Genomic DNA, 24,507 nt, shown 5'->3' on the forward strand with positions numbered 1-24,507 from the left:
ATTCCTAGAGGTAAAATATACCTTGGTGACTGCAGTAGCAACACAGAATTTCTGTGATAAAAAACTTACGGGGACTTTTAAAAATTGAATTATAATTAACTTACAATGTTATGTCCTTTTCAAGTATACAGAAAAGTGATTCAGTTTTATATCTATAAATATATGTTTTAAAATATATATATATACGTTCTTTTTCAAATTCTTTTCCATCATAGATTAAGATATTGAATGTACTTTCCTGTGTTATGCAGTAGGTCCTTGTTGTTCACCTGTTTTATATATAGTAGTAATAGTTGTTCAGTTGCTAAGTCGTGTCTGACACTTTGCGACCCCATGGACTGCATGCAGCATGCCAGGCTTACCTGTCCTTCACCATCTCCAGGAGTGTGCTTAAACTCATGTCTATTGAGTCCGTAATGCCATCTAACCATCTCATCTGTGGTTGTCCCCTTCTCTTGCCTTTGACCTTTCCCAACATCAGAGTCTTTTCCAGTGAGTCAGCTTTTTGCATCAGATGGCCAAAGTATTGGAGCTTCAGCTTCAGAATCAGTTGTTCCAATGAACATTCAGGGCTGATTTCCTTTAGGATTGACTGGTTTGTTCTCCTTGCTGTCCAAGGGATTCTCAAAAGTCTTCTCCAGCACCACAGTCTGAAAGCATCATATTCTTTGGTGCTCAGCCTTCTTTATTTTTTTAATTTTTTTCTTTGCGACTCCATAAACCGCAGCACGCCAGGCCTCCCTGTCCGTCACCAACTCCTGGAGTCCAACCAAACCCATGTCCATTGTGTCGATGATGCCATCTAACCATCTCATCCTCTGTCATCCCCTTCTCCTTCTGCCCTCAATCTTTCCCACCATCACGGTCTTATTTCAAATGAGTCAGCTCTTCGCATCAGGTGGCCAAAGTACTGGAGTTTCATCTTCAACATCAGTCCTTACAATGAACACCCAGGACTGATCTCCTTTAGGATGGACTGGTTGGATCTCCTTGCAGTCCAAGGGACTCGCAAGAGTCTTCTCCAACACCACAGTTTAAAAGCATCAATTCTTCAGCACTCAGCTTTCTTTATAATCTAATTCTCATAGCCGTACATGACCACTGGAAAAACCAGAGCCTTGAATAGATGGACCTTTGTTGACAAAGTAATGTCTCTGCTTTTTAATATGCTGTCTAGGTTGATCATAACTTTCCTTCCAAGGAGCAAGCATCTTTTAATCTCATGGCTACAGTCACCATTTGCAGTGATTTTGGAGCCCAGAAAAATGAAGTCTGACACTGTTTTCACTGTTTCCCCATCTATATGCCATGAAGTGATGGGACCAGATGCGATGATCTTCGTTTTCTGAATGTTGAGCTTTAAGCCAACTTTTTCACTCTCCTCTCTCACTTTCATCAAGATGCTCTTTAGTTCTTCACTTTCTGCCATAAGGGTGGTGTCATTTGCATATCTGAGGTTATTGATATTTCTCCTGGCAATCTTGATTCCATCTTGTGCTTCCTCCAGCCCAGCTTTTCTCATGATGTACTCTGCATATAAGTTAAAAAAGCAGGGTGACAATATACAGCCTTGATGTACTCCTTTCCCTATTTGGAACAAGTCTGTTGTTCCATGTCCAGTTCTAACTGTTGCTTCCTGACCTGCATACAGGTTTCTCAGGAGGCAGGTTAGTTGGTCTGGTATTCCTATCTGTTTCAGGATTTTCCACAGTTTATTGTGATCCACACAGTCAAAGGCTTTGACATAGTCAATAAAGCAGAAATAGATGTTTTTCTGGAGCTCTCTTGCTTTTTCGACGATCCAGCAGATGTTGGCAATTTGATCTCTGGTTCCTCTGCCTTTTTAAAAACCAGCTTGAACATCTGGAAGTTCATGGTTCACGTATTGCTGAAGCTTGGCTTGGAGAATTTTGAGCATTACTTTACTAGTGTGTGAGATGCGTGCAGTTGTGCAGTAGTTTGAGCATTCTTTGGCATTGCCTTTCTTTGGGACTGGAATGAAAACTGACCTTTTCCAGTCCTGTGGCCACTGCTGAGTTTTCCAAATTTGCTGGCATATTGAGTGCAGCACTTTCACAGCATCATCTTTCAGGATTTGAAATAGCTCAACTGGAATTCCATCACCTCCACTAGCTTTGTTCATAGTGATGCTTCCTAAGGCCCACTTGACTTCACATTCCAGGATGTCTGGCTCTAGGTGAGTGTGAATGATCACACCATCGTGATTATCTGGGTCATGAAGATCTTTTTTGTACAGTTCTTCTGTGTATTCAGAAAACGAAGATCATGGCATCCGGTCCCACCACTTCATGGGAAATAGATGGGGAAACAGTGGAAACAGTGTCAGACTTTATTTTTCTGGGCTCCAAAATCACTACAGATGGTGACTGCAGCCATGAAATTAAAAGACGCTTACTCCTTGGAAGGAAAGTTATGACCAACCTAGATAGCATATTCAAAAGCAGAGACATTACTTTACCAACAAAGGTTCATCTAGTCAAGGCTATGGTTTTTCCTGCGGTCATGTATGGATGTGAAAGTTGGACTGTGAAGAAGGCTGAGCGCCAAAAAATTGATGCTTTTGAACTGTGGTGTTGGAGAAGACTTTTGAGAGTCCCTTGGACTGCAAGGAGATCCAACCAGTCCATTCTGAAGGAGATCAGCCCTGGGATTTCTTTGGAAGGAATGATGCTAAAGCTGAAACTCCAGTACGTTGGCCACCTCATGCGAAGAGTTGACTCGTTGGAAAAGACCCTGATGCTGAGAGGGATTGGGGGCAGGAGGAGAAGGGGACGACAAAGGATGAGATGGCTGGATGGCATCACAGACTCGAGGGACGTGAGTCTCAATAAACTCCGGGAGGTGGTGATGTGCAGGGAGGCCTGGCGTGCTGTGATTCATGGGGTCGCAAAGAGTCGGACACGACTGAGTGACTGATCTGATCTGATCTGATCTGTGTATTCTTGCCACCTCTTCTTAATATCTTCTGCTTCTGTTAGGTCCATACCATTTCTGTCCTTTATTGAGCCCATCTTTGCATGAAATGTTCCCTGGGTACCTCTAATTTTCTTGCAGAGATCTCTAGTCTTTCCCATTCTGTCGTTTTCCTCTATTTCTTTGCATTGATCGCTGAGGAAGGCTTTCTTATCTCTTCTTGCTATTCTTTTGGAACTCTGCATTCAAATGGGTATATCTTTCCTTTTCTCCTTTTCTTTTCGCTTCCCTTCTTTTCACAGCTGTTTGTAAGGCCTCCTCAGACAGTCATTTTGTTTTTTTGCATTTCTTTTTCTTGGGGATGGTCTTGATTCCTGTCTCCTGTATGGTTTCAGGAACCTCCATCCATAGTTCATCAGGCACCCTGTCTATCAGATCTAGTCCTTTAAATCTATTTCTCACTTCCACTGTATAGTCATAAGGGATTTGATTTAGGTCATACCTGAATGGTCTAGTGGTTTTCCCCACTTTAAGTCTGAATTTGGCAATAAGCAGTTCATGATCTGAGCTACAGTCAGCTCCCGGTCTTGTTTTTGCTGACTGTATAGAGCTTCTCCATCGTTGGCTACAGATAATATAATTAGCCTGATTTTGGTGTTGACCATCTGGTATTGTCCATGTGTAGAGTCTTCTCTTGTGTTGTTGGAAGAGGGTGTTTGCTATGATCAGTGCGTTCTCTTGGCAGAATTCTATGAACCCTTTGCCTTGCTTCATTCTGTACTCCAAGGCCAAATTTGCCTGTTACTCCAGGTGTTTCTTGACTTCCTACTTTTGCATTCCAGTCCCCTATAATGAAAAGGACATCTTTTTTGGGTATTAGTTCTAGAAGGTCTTGTAGCTCTTCATAGAACCATTCAGCTTCTTCAGCGTTACTGGTTGGGGCATAGACTTGGATTACCGTGACATTGAATGGTTTGCCTTGCAAACGAACAGAGATCATTCTGTCGTTTTTGAGATTGCATCCAAGTATTGCATTTCGGACTGTTTTGTTGACTATGATGGCTACTCCATTTCTTCTAAGGGATTCCTGCCCACAGTAGTAGATATAATGGTCATCTGAGTTAAATTTCACCTATTCCAGTCCATCTTAGTTTGCTGATTCCTAGAATGTTGATGTTCACTCTTGCCATCTCCTGTTTGACCACTTTGAATTTGCCTTGATTCATGGACTTAACATTCCAGGTTCCTATGCAATATTGCTCTTTACAGCATCGAACCTTTCTTCTGTCACCAGTCCCATCCACAACTGGGTGTTGTTTTTGCTTTGGCTCCATCGCTTCATTCTTTCTGAGGTTATTTCTCCAGTGACTCTTTGGAGTTATTTCACAAAGAGTTGGACACAACTGAGCGACTAAACTGAACTGAGCAGCCTTCTTTATGGTTCAACTCTCACATCTGTACATGTCTACTGGAAAAACCATAGCTTTGACTATATGGACCTTTGTTGGCAAAGTGATGTCTCTGCTTTTTAAATACACTGTTTGTCGTAGCCTTTCTTCCAGGGAACAAGCATCTTTTAATTTGATGATTGCAATCACCATCTCAGTGATTTTGGAGCTTAAATAAAGTCTGTCACTGTTTCCATTGTTTCCCCATCTATTTACCATGAAGTGATGGGACCGGATGCCACGATCTTCGCTTTTTGAATGTTGAGTTTTAAGCCAGCTTTTTCACTCTCCTCTTTCACTTTCATCGAGAGGCTCTTTAGTTCCTCTTCACTTTCTGCCATTAAGATGGTGTTATCTGCATATATGAGGTTATTGATATTTTTCCCAGCAATCTTGATTCCAGCTTGTGCTTCATCTAGCCTGGAGTTTCGCATGATACACTCTGCATATAAATTAAATAAGCTGGGTGACAGTATATAGCATTGATAAACTCCTTTCCCAGTTTTGAACCAAAATCCGTTGATCCATGTCCAGTTCTGTTGCTTCTTGGCCTGCATACAGGTTTCTCAGGAGGCAGGTAGGGTGGTCTGGTATTCCCATCTCTTTAAGAATTTCCCACAATTCATTGTGATCCACACAGTGGCTTTAGTCTAGTCAATGAAGCAGAAGTAGATTTTTTTCTGGAATTCTCTTGCTTTTTCTGTGATCCAGCAGATGTTGGCAATTTGATCTCTGGCTCCTCTGCCTTTTCTAAATCCATTTTGCACATCTGAAAGTCTTGGTTCCAGTACTACTGAAGGCTGGCTTGAAGGATTTTGAGCATAACCTTATAAGCATGTGGAATGAGCACAATTGTACAGTAGCTTGAACATTCTTAGGCATTGCTCTTCTTCAGAATTGGAATGAAAACCAACCTTTTCCAGTCCTGTGGCCACTGCTGAGTTTTCCAAATTTGCTGGCATATTGAGTGTAGCACTTTCACAGCATCATCTTTTAGTATTTGAAATAGCTCAGCTGGAATTCCATCACCTCCACTATCTTTGTTCATAGTAATGCTTTCTAAGGCCCACTTGACTTTACATTCCAGGATGTCTGGCTCTAGGTGACTGATCACACCATCGGTTATCTGGGTCATTAAGACCTTTTTTGTCCAGTTCTTCTGTGTATTCTTGCCATTTTTTCTTAATCTCTTCTGCTTCTGTTAGGTCCTTACCATTTCTGTCCTTTTATTGTGTACATCTTTGCATGAATTGTTCCCTTGATATCTCTAATTTTCTTGAAGAGATCTCTAGTCGTTCCCATTCTATTGTTTTCCTGTATTTCTTTTCTTTGTTCACTTAAGAAGGCCTTCTTATCTCTCCTCTCTATTCTTTGGAGCTCTGCATTCAGTTGGGTATATCTTTCCCTTTCTGCTTTTTAGTAGTGTGTGTATGTTAATCCTAAACTCGTAATTTATCTTTCCCATTCCTCTTACTGTCACATTGACAACTACAAGTCTGTTTTCTATGTCTGTGAGTCTCTTTCTGTTTTGTAAGTTCATTTGTATCATTTTTTTAGATTCCACATATAAGTGATATCATACAATATTTGTCTTTTGCTTTCTGATTTTATTTATTATGATAATATCTGTCGTTCAGTCATGAAGTCAGATTCTTTTGCAACTCCATGGACTGTAGTGCGCCAGGCTCCTCTGTCCATGGGATTTCTCAGTCAAGAATACTGGAACAGGTTGCCATTTCCTTCTCAAGGGATCACACCCACGTTTCCTGCATTGACAGGCGGATTCTTTACCACTGAGCCACCTGGGAAGCCCATGATACTCTTTAGGTCCATTCTTGTTGCTGCTAATGGTATTATTTCATTCTTTTTATGACTGAGTAGTATTCTATTGTATGTGTGTATATGTATTAACATAACATATGTGTGTGTGTATATCACACATAACATGCCATATCTTCTTTATCCATTTCTCTGTTGATAGTCATTTAGGTTGCTTCCGTTTCTTGGCTGTTGTAAATAGTGCTACTGTGAACATAGAAGTACATGCATCTTTTCAAATTATTTCAGGATCACATGGTAGCTCTATTTTTAGTTTTTTAAGGAACCTCTATACTGTTCTTCATAGTGGCTACATCAGTTTACATTCCATGGAACTTTTATGTTAGGGAATTGTAGGGGTTGACAAACCCCTGCCCTTGAGCCAAATCTTACCTGCTGCCTCTTTTATATAGCCCATGAGCTGCTAATGGTTTTCACATTTTTTAAATGGTTTGGGAGAGGGGGAGGTAAAAGAATAATAATGTTTTGTGACATGTGAAATGCAAATTTTAATGTCCATAGAAAGTTTTATTAAAATAGTCATACTTATTTATGTATTGTCTATGGCTGTTTTTGCACTCCATTGGCAAAATTCAATAGTTACAATGACAAAGATAAATTGGTCCTTGAAGCCAAAAGTATTTATTTACTGTCTGGCTCTTTATAGAAAAAGTCTGCTGACACTTTTCTAAGGTAACCATTATTCAAGTAAATACATATGTATATATTTCTTTGGCAACCCTTTATTGCTTGCTCATCAGTGAAGTTTCTTTGGAAGGATAACATCTTTCAAAGTCATTCTTAAGTTTTTCTTCCTGCTACATCAAGTTTTGTGTCTTAAACAGCAGAAACCTTACCCTTTATAATTAGAGCTCTTTAAATAGATTTGGGTAGATATTACATTTCTTTTCTAAAATCACTAGCTGCAGTTATTAGCTCAGGAGATAGAAGATGCCACTGACAAAGAGTCCTTGCTTTAAAGATGACGCAGTTACAGCTGGCCCTGCTTCTGTAAACCTGCAGATATGAAGGGCCAGCTAAGAAACTTGAGCATCCATGGATTTTTATATTTTCAGGGAGTCCTGGAACAAACTTCAGTATTCCCACAGATATTGAAGGACACTGTATACTTGAATGTTTCAGTTTTTTATTCTGCTGTTATTTTTATTTTTCCTGTCTTCATACTTTTGTTTTCTCATCTCACACCCCTAATTCCAATTTTGTTGTTGTTGTTGTTTAGTCACTAAGTCATGTCCAGCTGTTGGTGACCCCATGGACTGTATGTAGCCCACTAGGCTCCTCTGTCCATGGTATTTCCCAGGCAAGAATACTGGAGTGGGTTGCCATTTCCTTCTCCAGGGGATCTTTCCAACCTAGGGATTGAACCCTTCTCCTGCTTAGCAGGCAGATTCTTTCCCACTGAGCCACCAGGGAAGCTCCAGTTCCACTTTAGAGTAAATTAACGCATTAATTTGGTTTCTTTCTTATGACTATGAAACGAAGGACAGTGAAACATCTCATCTTTTATTTACAAGTTTTAAAATAGATTCTTGGATTCAGAATAGATTCTTGCATTCACTTTTACTTACAGTCTTGCAAGAGAGTAAGCTAGCAATCTGATTGGAATATTCCCTTTAGAAAGAAGTTGTAACTTAGTTTTCTTTTTGCTGGACCTGATGTGGTAAAGACTGATTTCATAGCACTTAAGGGATTTTCTGTTAAGAATTTATGCATGAAGTTTTATTCTTAGGCCACAGGCTTCTTGATTTCTGTTTGTCAATATTATGAGGTTCACTAACTCTTGGGCATGCTTTAACGAGTTCAAACATTTAGGTAGCAAATTAAATTAATTAAGTCACTGGAATGATTTTAATACTTTCATCATTACAAAATCATAAAGAGAGTTTACTTCACTTAAAATATCTACTTTTTTTTTTCTTCTTTCATCTTTTAAAATAACTTACCATAAACCTGGGACTTTTCTTCCCTTGTGATCACATTTCTGGCTTTACTTTATTAATTCCGCCCTTTAAGAAAATTCCACCATGTTTCTGAAGTTTGTTACTGTCTCAGCACAGGTTTCAGAAGAATTAATCTCTGTCTTGTCAGTAACCTGGGGTAGAGTCATTTGTTGTAGATTTTCCTTGTAGGGTAACTGTGTAAACTGAAAGCTAATACACTGGTTAAACCAATCTTGGAATTCAATGACCTGTTGAGATGAAATGAGTAACCTAGTTAATACACAACTACAGAAATCTTGGCATCCTCTGTTTCGAGCTGTCTTTCTTTCTTTATTACCTTAGTTCATTCGGTTGCCAAAAATCCAGTGGTACAAAGCATTTCCTGTGCATTGTTTTACATTGTCCAAGAGATATTTATCTATGGTTCTTACTTGCATGTTGCTCTTATTTGAAGACATGGGAAGAGTCAGAGTGTAAAGTACAGTCTTTTCCTCTCCTTTTAGTGCCCATCGTTCACCTTTTTCTTCTCCCCTCTCACTTAAAACTTTCTTCTTGACCATCACCAGAAAGTCATTAAATTTTAGAAATCATGTCAAATCATTCTTGTTTTTCCCAGTTTGTTGAAAGGAGGTGGCAGGTATATTAATATTTACTAAGGTGTGAATGATAGCCTCCTATGGTGCTGCCTTCTTGGAATGGTTTGCATTTTGAATAAGGAGGTGTTTTAGGCTAAAGAAACATAGTTCTAATGATTAAACAGACTCTGACGCAATACAGTTTGCAAATAGAGATATTTGGAGACAAGACGGTCTCTGTATCTCTTTAAAGCACACTTGGTAAGTCAGTTGCACCAACAATAGTCCTACTAACAAGTTTGTTTGTTTGTTTTAATACTTGTCCCACAGAAATCTTCCCTTGGTTACATCTAAGCCTGTCAAAGTCTGTCTCCCTACAACTTATATCCAGATCATCCAGTCCTATGTAGTCTGTGTGATGAAGTACAATGAAACTAGCCCCTCATATCTTTGCTGATCTATTCCTAGTTCAGGGTCACCTTTTGGTTACATTACCTTAAAAAGGATAACAGTATGAATGGAAAAAACAAAAAACAGCAAATCAACAATTAGCCTGAGGGAGAAAAGGGGTCCTGACATGTAGACACCAGTAAGGAAGAATCTGTCCAGGAACTACCCAGCATTCTTGCCCGGTGACTCCTGCCTCCCTGGCAAGCCCCATCAAGACCAGAAGATGGCTTTGGCTCCAGCCCTCTAATGCCCTAATATGTGCATCAAGCATAGGGCTTAACAGCTTTCACAAGGCCGTTTACCAGTCATCTCCTACTCTTAGGAAACCGGAAGTGTTACCACTTTGAAGATAGTAAAGAAGAGGGGAATTTTTTTTGTTCTCCTCTTCAGGCTAGAATTAGGAAATTATTCCCATTATGCCCAGTTGCTTTTGCCCTTTTATAAGACATAAATCCCTGGCTTCTCTTCCACTCATGCCTTATGAGGTTAAACAAGAATGAAAATTGGTGATGACCGTGAAATGTCAGAGGTGTCAGGGAATCAGCGGGCCACAGTGATATCCTTTGTTTTAGAGCGGAAGTTCCTGCTGTTGTTAATGAGCCAAGTAAATGTCCTGATGGCTGTAGAAAGAAAGAGCCCTCTGCCCAGGAGACTAGAGAATGTATCTGTCTTTCTGTAGCTGTGTGACCTGGGATCAGCCTGTTAAAATTCTTTCTTTCTTTAGTACAGAGTTAAGAACATTTTTTTTTCTACCAACGTCAAATTCTTATGCACTTATAGGCACACAGGTGTTTTGCAGATAAAGAGGCTTACAAATGCACACACCATTTTTTTTCCCACTGTACTGTAGCTGCACATTTTATCATAACTAAAATCTCTTCTGTGTTTGTAAAGGGCTGTGTGGAGAAGGGAAACTAAAATCAGAAAAGAAGTGATTTCCCTAGAGCTGTAAGGAAACTTCATGGCTGAAAAGTAATTGTTGTTAATAGATCAAAATTTACCTATGAATTTTTTAAATGATGAATTTCATAAAAAATTAATTGCATTTAAATTATTTAATTCTCTAAACGGCTTTAGGATCTGCTGTGTCAATCTAATTTCCTTCTGACCTTGATTGAAATTATTGTCTCTGTTGACTCTGGTCCACATGTGGCAATAATTTGTAATCATGAAATGTTAAAAGAAACCAGTAATAATTCTACTATATTTCTTTCAGTAGTGAAATAGAATTCTAGGCCCTGAAATGCAGGAAAAATTAATAGATGTTATGAAGGACATAAAAGTGTCCATGAAGAGAGTCAGATCTGTATTTTGTCTCCTATTTCCTCAATGACTGGATCAGCAGAAATATTTCTGTGAGCGCATGTGGCTCTCCACCATGTACTTTCCCCAAAGATCTAGTCATTTTAGTTCCCAAATAAATGGGAGAAAAGGTAGTTTTTCTGGATCCCTTTTTCCAGTAGTAGATTTAGTGAAGTCAAGTGTGTGTTGTGACATTTGACCTCTTTATGCCTTTATTCTTATTTTCTCCCCAGAATATCTAATATCAAATCTAAAAGTACTGTCTTGGAAAAGGAAGAGACTACCTGAACTGGTTAGATTACAAAGGGGATTCAAACAATATAATTGAGATCCTGGAACCTGGAAAGATAAGATTCAGAGATATGCACACAAAGACCCCAGTTCTTCATCTCCACTTGAGTCTGGTCCCTAAGAGGAAATAAAATAAAAAGAAGCAATTGGGACAGACAATAAAAAGGCTGGAGCACAAAAGCTTTAAAACACTGGCAGGAGGTCTTAACTGTCCCTGGGTTAGTGTTTGTCAAGTGTGGTTTGGCATACCCAGAGATGGAGTATTGGTCCAAATGGCTATAACAATATGTAAGAACCTCTGAGTCTATCTCTTCAATATTTTCCTTGCCTCTTTTAAGAGACTTTTATATTATACTAATTTTTTTTTAACTGATGCAGTGAAAATTAAAAGGTTTTTAAAAATGTTACCCGTTAAACTGCCAGCTAGGAGGTAGTAAAGACTGAAACTGTATTGGCACCATTTTTTACTGACAAATAAGGAAGCATAGAGCTAGGAGAGGCAATGCCATTTGTAAAGCATTGAGAAAGCTCTGGGTTCCGCTTGACTGGCGGTCAAGGGCAGGACCTGTTTCCTGTAGTGGGCATACCATCAAAGAATCCAGATCTCCCGCTTCATGTTTGAAGGGAGCCACTATTGTGAATTGTCTGTGAGATTTGCCTCAAGCCTTTGATCTCTGAGCTTTTGGAAGGCAGAGTTATGTTTCATTATCAGATTCTGCTTATACACATACACCTCTTCTCTTGTAATATGTAAAGATTTTTCTGTTATATATTTTTCCAGCTTCAACATAAACTAGATTCTGCAGCCCTGCTTTTACCCCTCTTATTCAAAAACTTACTTTAAAAAAAAAGCTTTATTGAGATATACTTCATCCTTACAATTCAACAGTTTACAGTGCACAAATCAAAATTTTTTGTATGTTCACAAGGGTGTACAACCATCACCACCACAGTCAATTTTGGAACATGTCACTACCCCTAGAAAAACCTATACCCATTACCAGTCACGCAGTCACTAACCTACTCTCTTTTTTTGAGAATTTTCTTATTGTGGATATTTCCTATAAATGAAGTCATACAACATGTGCCTTTTTTTGAACTGGCTTTTTTTTTTTTTTTTGGCTTTTTCTTATTTTATTATTTGAGTATAATGTTGTATTAGTTTCTGCTGTACAACAAAGTGAATCAGCTATGTGCATGTCAATCTGACTTATGTCTTTTTTAATTGTGTTGTCAGAGTTCTTTGTATCTTTCCCTGGTGGGTCAGATGGTAAAGACTCTGGCTGCAGTGCAGGAGACCTGGATTTGATTCCTGGGTCAAGAAGATCCCCTAGAAGAGGGCATGGCAACCCACTCCAGTATTCTTGCCTGGGAAATCCCATGGACAGAGGAGTCTGGCAGGTTATGGTCCGTGAGATCTCAAAGAGTTGGTTGTGACTGGAAAACACACACTCACACACACAAACCCATCCTACATTGAGAGTGAAGGAGGTATTAGCACTTCTGAGCTGATAAGGCCTCACCATGCAGTGATTGGGTTAATGACCTGATTCATCTGTGACTATCATAGAAAGACTTTCTCTTGCTAAAGAATATAAAAGTTTTCAATCATTCCATGAATCTTAATATTTTATTTACTACCCTTATTATGTAGAGAAACCCCTTACTATTTGAATCATTGTTCATTTGGTGGGGGGAGTTGATCCCTAAAAGATGATCATATCCTTTGTCTGACTGTGACTTTACAACCAGTTAACAGAGTAAGAGTACACTGAAGACATTGCAGTTCAGTTCAGTCACAGTCCTGTCCGACTTTTTGCAACCCCATGAACTGCAGCACGCCAGGCCTCCCTGTCCATCACCAACTCCCGAAGTTCATCCAGACCCATGTCCATTGAGTTGGTGATGCCATCCAATGATGTCATCCTCTCTCGTAGAAGTGATCTATCTGAAGATAAATTCAGTTCAGTTCAGTCACTCAGTCGTGTCCAACTCTTGGCGACCCCATGAACTGCAGCACGCCGGGCCTCCCTGTCCATCACCAACTCCTGGAGTTTACCCAGACTCATGTCCATTGAGTTGGTGATGCCATCTAACTATCTCATCCTCTGTCATCCCCTTCTCCTCCTGCCCTCAATCTTTCCCACCATCAGGGTCTTTTCAAATGAGTCAGCTCTTTGCATCAAGTGGCCAAAATATTGGAGTTTCAGCTTCAACATCAGTCCTTCCAATGAACACCCAGGACTGATCTCCTTTAGGGTGGACTGGTTGGATCTCCTTGCAGTCCAAGGGACTCGCAAGAGTCTTCTCCAACACCACAGTTCAAAAGCATCAGTTCTTCAGTGCTCAGCTTTCTTTATAGTCCAACTCTCACATCCATACATGACCACTGGAAAAACCATAGCCTTGACTAGACAGACCTTTGTTGACAAAGTAATGTCTCTGCTTTTTAATATGCTGTCTAGGTTGATCATAACTTTCCTTCCAAGGAGTAAGCGTCTTTAAATTTCATGGCTGCAGTCATCACTGCAGTGATTTTGGAGCCCAGAAAAATAAAGTCAGCCACTGTTTCCACTGTTTCCCCATCTATTTGCCATGAAGTGATGGGACCAGATGCCATGATCTTCATTTTCTGAATGCTGAGCTTTAAGCCAACTTTTTCACTCTCCTCTTTGACTTTCATCAAGAGGCTCTTTAGTTCTTCTTCACTTTCTGCCATAAGGGTGGTGTCATCTGCATATCTGAGGTTATTGATATTTTCCCGGCAAACTTGATTCCATCTTGTGCTTCCTCCAGCCCAGCATTTCTCATGATGTACTCTGCATATAAGTTATTGCAATGCAAACCTCACTCTCCATCCTAGAACAAATACTTTTATTCTTTGTAAACACACATATACAATCCGATACTCCAAACCCAATCTCCAGTTAAACCATTCCTTTCCTCAAAAAAGCATTATCAGTCTTTTCAACAAATGGTACTGGAACAACTGGATGTGTATATGCAAAATTTCCTTCACCCTTAAATCTCTTCCCTGGTGACTCAGCTGGTAAAGAATTTGCCTGCAATGTGGGAGACCTGGGTTCCATCCCTGGATTGGGAAGATCCCCTGGAGAAGAGAACAGCTACCCACTCCAGTATTCTGGCCTGGAGAGTTCCATGGCCTGTAGATTCCATGGTGTTGCAAAGAGTCAGACAAAATTGATCGACTTTCACTTTCACTAAGTCTCTAGTGCCCTGCGGAGTCCCTTGTGTGTAGTAGTACACATTAAATGTTTTCATTGAATTGGCTACATGGAAGGGCTGGAGTATGGAGATTAAATTTGGATATAATTCAGGGATCTGTGAATTCTTTAAAAGAATTGTTTAAATACTGTGTTTTCATTTTAATGATATTTCTGAATCACCTGGATACACATTATAATCAAGTTGCACTGCGCAATTTCAGTGCCCATGTTTGTGTTTGACAAACATTGATCTAAAACATTACTCAGAATGTATGTAAACTTCTGATTACAGAGGAGTGCTGGCTGTACGTGATCATTCAATCTTTGGAAAATATCATTACTTTTACCCAGCAGCACCTTCACTAGCAGAATATGGTATTTCTTAGTTACTTCCTGTTGGTAGATAGAAAAGAGTAGTTAGGAATGATTTTATCTGTACTCAGTTCTATGTCTTAGAAAAAAAAAAGTTGGGGGGGAGAGAGAGAGAGAGAGAGGCAAGAAGGAAGATTCGAATAGAGGCCCTCCAGACCTTCCCTGGTGGCGCAGTGGTAAAGAATCCACCTTCCAGTGTAGGAGACTTGGGAGACACAGGCTCGATCCCTGGTTTAAGAAGATCCCTTGGAGTAGGAAATGGTATTCAGTATTCTTGCCTGGAAAATCCCATGGACAGAGGAGCCTGGCAGGCTACAGTCCATGGGGTCACAAAGAGTCAGACACGACTGAGCACACACACACAGACATTAATAATAGAGTTTTGAAAGGATGTTGTAAAGATTTGACCAAGGATGGGATCTTCTTTCTCACTTAATTCTTCTTGATATCACTTTTATGATATGTTTCAGTGAACTAGAAGAGTAGGTGAGCCCTTGAAATCAGCAGATCCCCCCAACTACAGAAGTTTGCTGTGTCAGTTCAGATCTGATGGTGCTCTTTCACTGTGTAAGTGTCTCTTGTTGCAGATGATCATCTCAGATCCTTTATGAGAGAAGGGAGGATCTGATAGGCCTAAATGAATCCATCAATCTAGACTTCAAAGTACCATAGCAAAACTTGATTAAAAAAAAAAAAACTTCTGAATCCTAATTTGTTGAAGGAATCTTTTCATATAGATGATAATTGATACACACAAGTCAAAGACAGGTGAAAATTCTTTCAACTCTCTCTTTTCACTATGCACTTGATTTTTCACCTTCCAAAGAAACTCATTTTTTAATTGTTTGATCAAACAAATCTAGATCCTTCATTTACTCCCTTGAATGCACAGCTGTTTGCTTTAAAATAAGGTTGATTATTTCTGACTTCTTGAGAAGAATACAGAGATGCAAATAGCCAGGTGTTATCATTGTCATTGCATAAAGTAAAATCCATTAGAGCTGAACTAGGATAAACTCAACTAAAATCAACTTGAGAAAGTTTCTAAAAGTTGGTCTTGAGTTTGCTGCTGCTGCTACTGCTGCTAAGTCACTTCAATTGTGTCCGACTCTGTGCGACCCCATAGATGGCAGCCCACCAGGCTCCCCCGTCCCTGGGATTCTCCAGGCAAGAACACTGGAGTGGGTTGCCATTTCCTTCTCTAAAGCATGAAAGTAAAAAGTGAAAGGGAAGAAGCTCAGTTGTGTCTGACTCTTCATGACCCCATGGACTGCAGCCTACCAGGCTCCTCCATCCATGGGATTTTCCAGGCAAGAGTACTGGAGTGGGTTGCCATTGCCTTCTAGAGTTACACTATTACAATCATTGATCATATATCGAACTATACATTTGATCGACTGCTTCAAGTCTAGTCATCATTTCCGTTGAAGGCTCAGTCATATACTTGGTGATACAAGAATAATAGTCTTGTGAAACAAGCAAAATACAAATGGTATAGTTAATAACATTAGTGGAATTAAAAGTAAATATTTTAGCCATAAGCCTCCCACACCAGTTTTTTTTTTTTAAGATTGTCAAGACTAGGGAATGGGTCACTTAGAGCAGAAATCTGATTTTTCATGTGGTTCAAGTGTGTTACATTAAAGGATTTATCAGGTACAAAAATACAGCATTCAGTTTGAATTATAGCACAAATATCTCCCTGAGATGCTATAAGGTGTCAAGGGTCTTGCAGTTGTGTAGCACTGCCTTTCTCATCATAGAGATCTCAGAATTCAATAGGCTGATAACCCAGTTACTATCATTTAAAGCTTATGAAAGTTGTCAAGGCTTAGATGTGGTCAATTACATCCTCCAACCCCATTGAAGGCGCGCACACACACACACACACAAGCTGCTAAATGGTCATACCAGTAGAACACAGATCTTTGACCCATTGAGATCATACCAATGGTAGATTGTTTGGGGTTACCTGTAACTTGTTAACATGTATGACCTTAAATTCACGGGAATCCTAGGCTACACCTTTGTATCATCCCTGTAGATGTCAAGGCCATAAATTAGTGCCACAAATGCACTGAGTTCCATACCAATCACTCTCTCTAAGGGTAATAACAGGCATAGTTCATAAGGCACCCAGCCTTGTCTCATAATTGCCAGGTTGATCATTTTTAGTATGATTTAACCATTCCCAACATAGAGGAGCCTTTAAACTTAAATGACCATAGCCTGGTGTTAACCATGTAGATCCTCCCCATAATTGTAGGAGTTTTCCTTTTAATAGATAAGAAGTTAATTTTTTATTGAGACTTAGCTCATCACTCCGATTGAGTTTAAATGACCCTAAGAGAAAACTTGAATCTATGGCCAGCCTCAGAGCAGGTATTTTTAATTGGCCAGGTGAGAGGATGCCATCTAGAATTATTATGAATAGATAGAACAGGACTGAACACTCATCTAAAACAAATTTCCTAAGGGGTATCCAATCAGAGCCCTAAGAACAGAAATCCACCAGGGTAACCCAGAAGTAATAGGCACAGGTAATTGGCCACAACCCAACAATTGGATTGAGTTTTAAAGTTTACTTTGTTCATTTCCCTGAAGTTGTTGCTAAATGCCTAAGGAAAAGATGATGGTCTCTCCAACTTCAGTTCCATGGGTATATCTTAGTCTAAATATTGTAGTCTATGGCGAATACTTTCTGAAAATGGGGATTAGGGAGTTCAGAAATCAATACTATTTTTTGTAAAAGCCGTACAGTATGCATACTTTGAAGGAGATAGCAGGATGGTAATAAATACTTGCCCTTGTCAGGGGGCAAGTGTATGCCACCTTTTTTAACAAAAGGTGAATTAGGATCTTAGAACCTTGTGGTTCAGGTAAGTTCAAACTGAAGAAATACAAACATCTCATCTGGATAAAGAAGAGCAGAAAAAGAAGCCAAAAATATATATTAACTAACACCCTCCCAGATGGGATAATTGAGATTTTGTTGCTTAATCAGAAACTAGGGAATAGCAGTGAATGTCCCACAGCCTGAGGTTTTAATTCATAATGAAATGGGTGGTTAGTCAGTAGTTGTGAAATACACTCAGATGTAACCCCTTTACATGAGCTCCTACTGTAAATACTCACTTTTCTTTATTTAATAAGTTGGCAGATGTATAAAGATGACTCTGCTCTTTGGTAAAGCTGTATATATTGGGTTGGCCAAAAGGTTTAATCAAATTTATGGAATTGTGGACACAGCGGAGGAACGAGAGTGTGAGAGGAATTGGGAGAGTAGCATTAGCATATACACTATCGTGTAAAAGAGCTAGTGGGAAGCTTCTGTACAACACGGGGGTGTAGCCTGGCTCTCTGTGATGACCTAGAGGGATGGGATGAAGGGGAGAGGAGCGATGCTCAAGAAGGCGGGGATAAATATATATTATGACTGATTTGCGTTGTTGTACGGCAGAAACCAACACAATATGGTAAAGCAACTTTCAAAAAAAGATGTTATGGAAAAAAGCCCATATGAACTTCTTGGTCAACCCAGAATATATATACATTGATATTTTGAGTCATGCTGTATACTAGGCTATTGTCCCAATTAAAATTGTAATTAGAAGAAAGAAAAGTATCGGGCTTATTTTTTTTTTTTTTATATGTTATAAAATTGACTTCTGAATCCTTTTAAAAACATACACTGTCTTAAGTTTCTTTGTTTTGGCAAATCTAACTTTTTTGACTTTGTGTTGATAGACATAGAACTGATGTAGAAGACCTCTACACTGTTAAATTTTCATATGTCAAATCAGAATATTTTTGGCCACAGGTAACAAATTCTCAACTGGCTTAAACAATAAGGAATAAATCATTACACATGACAAAAAGCCCTGAATTTGTTAATTCTTTGCCTCCATTACATCATTCAAGACCCCAAATCTCTTCATCTTTCTACTCTGCCAGCCTCATCTCCTAGTCCCTCATAGTTTCCATTGGCTGCAGCAACTCTGAGGTGTTATGTTCTTAAAATCATTTGTTGTTGTTTAGTCGCTAAGTCATGTCCGACTCTTTGCAACCCCATGGACTGTAGCCCACCAGGCTATACATAACCAGAGGCAAAGTATTTTCTTAGGGTCTTCCATCAGATTTTCCTTCACATCTCTTTGTTCACACTGGATCACATGCCCAGAGCAATTAAGACAAGAGGATATGTCCACCATGATTCATTTAGAGCAATAAAGACCTTAGCCTGAGTCAGATAAGTGGTGGCTGGACAGGGAGAAGATGCATATTTGAGCAAAGTTAGAGTGGTTTTACAAGGAAGAATGGGAGAATGCCAGTGAGACATACACAAGAAAATTTGACACATAGAGATCCCTTAAGCTAAAACTAAGAACCCTTTTTGTAGGATCTTTGAATTCTGTGCTGGTGTCACATGTAGCCCCAGAAGCTGTATTCTCTGTTCACGTGCATTCATTTTGTTCTGCATAGAAACCTGGTCAGGACTAACTGGTGACTGGGATCCAGTACAATCTTAAGAAACCAACTACACAGCACAATAGGAGCACGGGAGAGCGAAGACCGTCAGAGGTTAACAGAGCCTTCAGGAAATGGGGGCAGAGATGTAAATCTCCAAAGAAGACCAGGTTTGAGCAAGGTGTGACACGTCCTGGCTGAGGAAGGTCTGAGGTCTTAGGGAGGTCAGGTTGCGGAAGATATGACGGCCCGACACTTTGAGAAATGCAGAGTGGGTGCAGGAAGTGTTCCAGCTCGCCCAGCCCAGTACCTGGAAAACAAGGCAGCAGGTGGGCCCGGAGCCAGCTGACTGGATTCAGTGTGGGCTCTCATTCCGGGTCTCCACTAGCTCCTCTTGGTTCTTAGGTACGCTTGGCAGTGGGATTGATGGAGCATGGAGTTAAATGGATGCTCATTTGGAAAGTTGTAATGAAGCTCAGGCAAGGCAGGAATTTATATAAATGGAATGTTAAAATTTGATTTTGTTAACGTAATGGTACGCCCTTACCTTTTATGGTGAGAAAGTATAAGAAGCAGCCATATAATTCCTACATTGAATATAAAACTGTTGTCTGTTCTATTCTTCAGTTTCCCCCATGTCTTCACGTGACTTTTTCCTTTAGCTCTTCTCTGGTACCTTTTCCCTGAGCCCTCACCCCTGACTCTTAACTGTTCCCCCTTCCTTATTTTTCTTCATAGCTCTTATTGCTGCTGGAAAGTTTATTTACTATTTATTGTCTTTCTCCTCCAGTAGAAGTAGGCTTCATAAAGATGGGAACTTTACTTTCATTTTCATGGTATATATTATCTCCAGTGCTGAAGTCATATTTGGAACGTTTTAGGCACTCAGTTAAGATTTGCTGAATGAATGAGTGAAATCCCTCTTGGTATTCTTCCTAAAGAAGGAAGTAGGTGTACCTTCTTTTATTGACTAATGGGAACTATGTTTTCTGTTTCCCTTTTTGCCTTAGCTGTTAGAATTGCTAAACTAAATTTGGGGTTCATTTGCAATAACCATTCTTAGCATGGAATATCAGTACTTCCTCACTATAGAGTTTTTAAAAAATATCCATTTGTTTCAGTATTATTTATTGAAAGTTGCCTCAAATCCCATAGGGAAGTAAATGAGGGTTGAAGAATAATAAATGAACTGCCTGACTGACTGAAGGGAGACAGGGAGAAGTCAAAAAAGAACACCAGGCTTTTGAGTCTGGATGAATAAGAATACTGGAGCTGTTGTTAATGGAAATTGGAACCGGATTAAAACATTACTCATAAAAGTATCTTTCTCTGTCACCATTTTGGGGACATCTCACTTCAGTGTTGTTGCTTGGTCAGTATTTTTCCTTTTCCTCAGTATGCTTTGAATACCATGAGAGGAGGGACTCTACCTGACAAATAGTACCTTTTCTTTACTACTTATTTTTTAATCCATTTTTAAATTGAAATATAACTAATTTACAGTACTGTGTTTTCCACTTATTATTTTTTTAATTGAGGTATATAGTTGCTTTACAGTTTACCTCTTATTTTTAACTTTAAATCCCTACATTAATAAATAATAACTAGTTTGTCATCTGCTCTTACCTTTTCAACCTGCAATTTCCCCTCCTTATGGATTCCAGACTTCTGTCATTTCTCAGTGACTTCCTTCCCAACAGAGACCTTCATTCCTTTAACCACAGCAGCCTCCCACTCCAGGGCTCATGAATAGATGCTTTTTCTTCCCTTCCTGCTCTCCTGAATCTCATTCCCCCGATGGCTAAGCCAGAGGTGACTCATCACCTCATAGACTTCCAACTGGAAAGGGCCAGAGAGACCGTCTCGTCTAATTGACTCATCTCCAGTTGGTCTGAGGAGGTGAAGGGATTTGCCCTAAGTCACACTGCTAGTTGGCTTCACGGAAGAAATTAGAACACAGAGGGACTCCCCCAGCAGTCCAGTGGTTAAGGCTCCATGTTTGTACTACAAGGAGGTACCTATTCGATCCCTGGTTGGGTGAACCAACATCCTGCATGCTGAGTGGTGCTGCGAAAAAATAAAAATTAAGCAAAATTAAAATGTAGAGCTCTTACCTCTAGAGGCACATCTCACTGCAGAAGAAGCAAGCTCCTTTCTGACTCCAGAAAAGGACAGTGTTATACCAAAAGTAGAGAAATATGTTTTTCTTTTAGTTGGAAGTATCTTAAATGCATTGTATCATAGTTAAGTGTAAGACTACCTACATTTGATCTTGGTTGTTTTGGACAAGTTATCTAACCTTTCTATTTCAATATATCCTTTTTCTCTTCTTTCTATGCATTTGTATACTTAATATACATATTTAAATCTGTAGATGTGGTTTGTTAATTTTGAGAGAAGTTACATGTGTGCATTTTTATGCACATACATGGAATGATACTGCTTCTATTTGTTTCTTTCACTTAATATAGTCTTAAAATATTTCTTTAGTAGTTTTTCCTCTTTCTTTTTTTGACCAAGAGGCCTGTGGAATGAAACTCAAGCCCCCTGCGGTGGAAGCACAGAGTCTTAACCACTGGATCGCCAGGACAGTCCCAGGGATACCTTTCCAATTCTGTCTTGTTCCTTTTAATGACCATGTAGTATTCCACAATATGTATAGTTACTTAACCACTTTCACGCTAATTCATTTTAATTTATATCTTCTCATTTTTCATGATTACAGCTCTACAGAGAAGCCTTTATGCAAATTGTTGTGCATAACATGTGCCTGCATTCACTAGGCCTGGTATTCAGAAATACAAATACTAGGTCTTAGTAGGCACAGAGTCCCCTCTTTCCTGTTCTGAAAACAGGGTATGACTAAGTCATCACTGGTTCAATTTCTGCATCTTATGTTGATGTTACTGGGCAGGGGGGTGAGTCTCATGCTGCATGTATTATATTAGGAACTGGGAGCATTTTAGAGAAATTACCCCTCATCTTTTTCTTACATTGTAAGGAAAGTACATTGTGTTCCTGTCTTTGAGGGAAAGCAAAAAATAAACTTTCTCTTCTTCCCCCTTCCAAGTGACTAAAATTAGTGAAATTATACTAAGCAACCTCTGCTTGACTCTATGACGGCATTAACCACACAGGACTATAATTGTTGGTACTTATCTGTTTATACCCACCCCCTAAACTTTGGGCTTTTTAAAGGGTAAAGATTATGTTTTATCAATTTTTGTATCCCTCGAACATGAGCATAATACCAGCACATAATTATATTTAGTTGAAGAAATGAGTGAATTCAAGTCAACATTGGCATTTGTTGAGTATCTAGGATGTGCAAAGATTACTAAGAACTGATAACAACAGAGATGAAGCAGTCAAAGTTCTCCCTCAAGGAATTTAAAGTCTAATGTGAGAAATAGATATAGGCTGAAAACATCTAGGAATCAAGGTGTTAGTAACAAATGTGATTTAAACCAAAGTATTGTGGGGTTTCCAAGGAGGCCTAATTAAGGCTAATAGAATATTAAGGAAGGTTTTCACAAAGGAAGTAGAATTTGAGGCATTTGAGCTGGGCCTGGAGCTTCCCTGATGGCTCAGATGGTAAAGAGTCTGCCTTACTCTTTGGGCTTCCCTGGTGGCTCAGACAGACAGTAAAGAATCTGCCCGCAATGAGGAAAACCTGGGTTCAATCCTTGGATTGGGAAGATCCCCTGGAGAAGGGAATGGCTACCCAGTCCAGTATTGTTGCCTGGAGAATTCCATGGACAGAGGAGCTTGGTGGGCTACAGTCCATGAGGTCTCAAAGAGTCGGACATGACTGAGCGACTAAGCACAGGACAGCACAGAGCTGGGCCTGATAGAGTAGGTTGTTGATTTTTCTGTGTAATTATCATTTTGGTGACTTTAAACACATGTTTCAGAAACCATTGTCACTGTTTAGATGTCATGTAACCTTCAGTTCACTTCAGTGCTCAGTCGTGTCCGACTCTGCGACCCCATGAATCGCAGCACGCCAGGCCTCCCTGACCATCACCAACTCCCAGAGTTCACTCAAACTCACATCCATCGAGTCAGTGATGCCATCCAGCCATCTCATCCTCTGTCGTCTTCTCCTCCTGCCCCCAATCCCTCCCAGCATCAGAGTCTTTTCCAATGAGTCAACTCTTCACATGAGGTGACCAAAGTACTGGAGTTTCAGCTTCAGCATCATTCCCTCCAAAGAAATCCCAGGGCTGATCTCCTTCAGAATGGACTGGTTGGATCTCCTTGCAGTCCAAGGGACTCTCAAGAGTCTTCTCTAACATCACAGTTCAAAAGCATCAATTCTTCAATGCTCAGCTTTCTTCACAGTCCAACTCTCACATCCATACATGACCACTGAAAAAACCATAGCCTTGACTAGACGGACTTCTGTTGGCAAAGTGATGTCTCTGCTTTTGAATATGCTATCTATGTTGGTCATAACTTTCCTTCCAAGGAGTAAGTGTCTTTTAATTTCATGGCTGCAGTCACCATCTGCAGTGATTTTGGAGCTACAAATAGGCTGGAAGTGAAGTGTTAAACTTGGGTTCTGGGACTAGGGCCTCAAAGCCAAGATCAAGCCAAAACAGCTTTAGTTCTCAGCATGTCCATGGAGGAAGAAGTTGTTTCTGTTTTGTTTTTAAAGTCAATTTAGAGTGCTTTAGCATTCTATTTCTCCTCTCTTTAAAAATGAAACACAAATTTTTCTTTCTTTGTTTTGGCTGCATGGCATGTGGGATCTTAGTTCCTGAATAGGGATCGAACTCACACCTCCTGCATTGGAACCGCAGAGTCTCAACCACTGGACCACCAGGGAAGTCCCCCCCGAACTTTTCTTGACTCTATTTCCTTGACCAGCTATCACCCCATTTTTTTTATCTGCTTTGCAGAAAAACTCCTTAAATGATCTACTTTTTTCTCTTTTTCTATCTTAAACCCACTTCTGTCATGTGCTCACCCCTACCAGTCCATCAGAACGGTTCTTGTCAAGGTCAACAGTGAGCTCATTGTTGCTCAGTCTCATCGTCAGTTTTTAGTCTTCTTTTACCTTACTTAGCAGCAGTTAATGCAGACCATTGTTTACTCTCTGATAGACTTTCTTCTCTTAATTTCTAGGATACCATGCTAATTTTCCTCCTACATGGCTGGTTATTTCTTTTCAGTCTCCTTTGCTGGTTCTTCTCTTCCCAGACTCATCCCAGACTTAAGGTCGAAGGAAGCATACAGATTTGGTCCTTGGTCTACTTGCCTTCCTTACCTAAACCCACTTCCTTGATTATATATCTAGTTTCAAGGTTTTAAGTATCATCTACATTCCCTTGACTCAAAAATGCGTATCTTCAACCTAGACTTCTCTTTTCTGAACACTTTGTATATCTTCTACTTGCTCAACATATTAAAACTGAATTCTGACTTTTTCTTCTGCCCCAAACTTGATTTCCTTGGAGCCTTTCCCATCTTAGTTGGTAGTAACTTCATCCTACCACGCAAAAGCAAAAATCCTAGGAGTCATCGTTGGAGTCATCTGAAAGTCATGTTGGTACAGTCTTTAGAAAATATGTAGAATCTTTCTCACCCCCTCTACTCAAGTTACCATTCTCTGTCAAGCAGCTTCCTGATTTGTACCCTGTTTCCACAAGACATACAT

General features: G+C 39.7%; 1 protein-coding gene across 2 annotated transcripts in view; it reads left to right on the forward strand.

Moving 5' to 3' along the window:
- The window catches only part of TANGO6 (transport and golgi organization 6 homolog), a 184,446-nt gene that overhangs the window by 120,146 nt on the left and 39,793 nt on the right, over positions 1 to 24,507 (forward strand). The window lies entirely within an intron of this gene.

Source organism: Bos taurus, chromosome 18 (genome assembly GCF_002263795.3).
Source record: "Bos taurus isolate L1 Dominette 01449 registration number 42190680 breed Hereford chromosome 18, ARS-UCD2.0, whole genome shotgun sequence".
Taxonomy (NCBI): Eukaryota; Metazoa; Chordata; class Mammalia; order Artiodactyla; family Bovidae; genus Bos; species Bos taurus.